This window comes from Arachis ipaensis, chromosome B1, assembly GCF_059453495.1.
Source record: "Arachis ipaensis isolate K30076 ecotype BB chromosome B1, ASM5945349v1, whole genome shotgun sequence".
Lineage (NCBI taxonomy): Eukaryota > Viridiplantae > Streptophyta > Magnoliopsida > Fabales > Fabaceae > Arachis > Arachis ipaensis.
In genome coordinates, this window is record NC_142436.1 from 104,057,055 (window position 1) to 104,059,791 (window position 2,737).

General features: G+C 39.8%; 1 non-coding gene across 1 annotated transcript; it reads right to left on the reverse strand.

Moving 5' to 3' along the window:
- Window positions 1-2,421: 2,421 nt before the first annotated feature.
- LOC148577737 (small nucleolar RNA R71) lies at window positions 2,422-2,525 on the reverse strand. Its single transcript, XR_015903929.1, has one exon. It is a non-coding gene; the product is annotated as a small nucleolar RNA R71 (small nucleolar RNA).
- Between the last annotated feature and the right edge of the window lie 212 nt (window positions 2,526-2,737).

The following is a 2,737-nucleotide window of genomic DNA, read 5'->3' on the forward strand; positions in this document are numbered from 1 at the left end:
TTAACCTGGAAGCTAACGTGGATGAGGGATGATGAGCCAACGTTAGTGACACTCAACATTGTCACTAACGTTGGGGATGGCTAAGCATGGCCACGTTATAAGCCACGTTAACCTAGTTAACGTGGATTCTAACATGAGACATGGGGGCACATTGGAATGTTAGTGACAATGTTGAATGTCACTAACGTTCTCGAAGGATGGCAAGCCCACGTTAAAGAGCCACGTTAACTAAGTTAACGTGGGCTCTAACGTAGGAGCAATGGGGGATTTTCAACGTTATTGGGAAAGTTAAGTCCCAATAACATGTGTGAAGGACCTAGAGGCAACGTTGGTGGCAACGTTTGTGCCACTAACGTTGAGGTTAACGTGGCTTTTACTTAGGAACGTTAGTGAGAAAGTTGATTGTCACTAACGTTCTCGAACTCATATTTTCACTAAACGTTAACAACACTAACGTCCTGAGCTAAAATCTCTGCCCACTTTACACTTTCTCTCTACAAGTACAGCCAAGCCCAAATGAAGAAGAGAACTGCTTCAAACTCAAGATCCAAAGGCCCAAGACTTGAAAAGCCAACTAGAAGATGAGAAGAGTAGTATATATAGGAGTAGCTTTGAATTATTTTGGGGAGTTGCTGGGAGTTGGAAAATAGCATAGAACTACTTCCTGTATTTTACTTTCTTTGCTCTTCTAGTTTTCATGATGTATTCTCCATCTTTGTTTTTATTTTCCAGAGCTATGAACAACTAAACCCCTTTCATTGGGTTAGGGAGCTCTGTTGGAATTTGATGGATCAATACTAGTTTTCATTATTCTTCTTCTATCTTTTCTCTTAATTTTACTTGAAAGCTTTCGATCTTCATCCAATTGGGTAGTTATCTTGGAAAAGAAACTATTCATACTTGGATCTCTTCTGAACCTTGGAAGAGGAATGAAGAGATCAAGCTAGAAATACTTTCTCATGCTGGACCAAATTGGGTTTGGATGGATATGTGACTATAATCCTCTCAATGCTCGATTTGGGAAATGCATGTGGTATAATCAGTGACCATACTTCATCTCTTCTCATGAGCAATTGACCAAGGAATTGGCTATTGATTAAGATTTGAGAGATTGAATTACAAGAAATTGTAATTCAATCACTTAAGATTGCCAAGGAGATCAATCAGTGCATTGATTGAGGAAGAGATGTAAATGAGATTGATCCAGAGAATGCAACATCTCCTAAGCCCAATGAACTCCCCATTTCTGATCTTACCCATTCTCTTTAATTTCTGTCATTTACATTTATGAGCAATTCCCCCATTCCCATTTAAGATTCTGCAATTTACTTTCTGTCATTTAATTTCCCGAATTTAACTTTCTACAATTCACAACTCAATTTCTGATTCGCTCAATTAGAACATTCCTCTAATTAAAGTTGCTTGATCAATCAATCCTTGTGGGATTCGACCTCACTCTATTGTGAGTTTTTACTTGACGATAAATTCGGTACACTTGCCGAAGGAAATTTGTTATGAGACAAGTTTTCCGTGCATCAAGTTTATGGCGCCGTTGCCGGGGATTGATTGTGCATCAACAATGATTAGATTGGAGGATAACTAGATTGAGCATTTTATTTTTGTTTGATTTAAATTTCTGTTTGAGTTATTTACTTCCTGTTTTAGTTAATTTCTTTCTTTCCCCCTACTTTTTTTTCTGTTATTTACATTTCATCTCACTAACCCACTAACTGTTTGATATATTGCATCACTCACACTAACAGTAATTATGACAGCTATACTTTCTGCACCTATTCTCTTTTCTTGTACTTGTTGGTTGTATGACAGGGAGAAGAAGCGGGGCTTCAACTTTCTTTGATTCTGAACCTGAGAGAACCTTCTTTAGACTAAGGAGGGAGGCAAGAGACAAACGTGCAGTTGGTGCTGAAGAAGAGGAGGAACACTTTGAGGAATACTTTGAACCAAACATGGAAGAAAACATGGAAAACTATCATGAAGAAGAGACTCACAACCATGGCAGAAGAGGTCGAGCAAATCATACTTGGGGAGGATAGAAGAGTTTTAGGCTCTTATATCAATCCAAACCCAGGAAACTGTGGAAGTAGCATTCAAAAGCCAACCATCCATGCCAACAATTTTGAACTGAAGCCACAGCTCATCACCCTTGTGCAGAACAACTGTTCGTTCGGAGGAAGTGTCCAAGAGGACCCAAATCAACATTTGACCACCTTCCTGAGAATATGTGACACAGTGAAGTCTAATGGTGTTCATCCTGACACCTATAGACTGCTTTTATTTCCATTTTCACTCAGGGATAAGGCAGCCAAGTGGCTGGAATCTTTCCCAAGGGAAAGCTTGACAACTTGGGAAGACATGGTGAACAAATTGTTAGCAAGATTTTACCCTCCTCAAAGAATCAATAGGCTGAGAGCTGAGGTCCAAACCTTCAGGCAACAAGATGGTGAGACTCTATATGAAGCATGGGAGAGGTTTAAAGACCTAACAAGGAGGTGTCCACCTGACATGTTCAACGAATGGGTTCAGCTGCACATTTTCTATGAAGGGCTCTCTTATGAGTCAAAGAAGGCCGTAGACCATTCATCCGGAGGATCTTTGAACAAGAAGAAAACCATTGAGGAGGCTATAGATGTCATTGAAACAGTAGCAGAGAACGACTACTTCTAAGCTTCCGAAAGAGGGAACACAAGAGGAGTAATGGAGCTAAACAATGTAGACG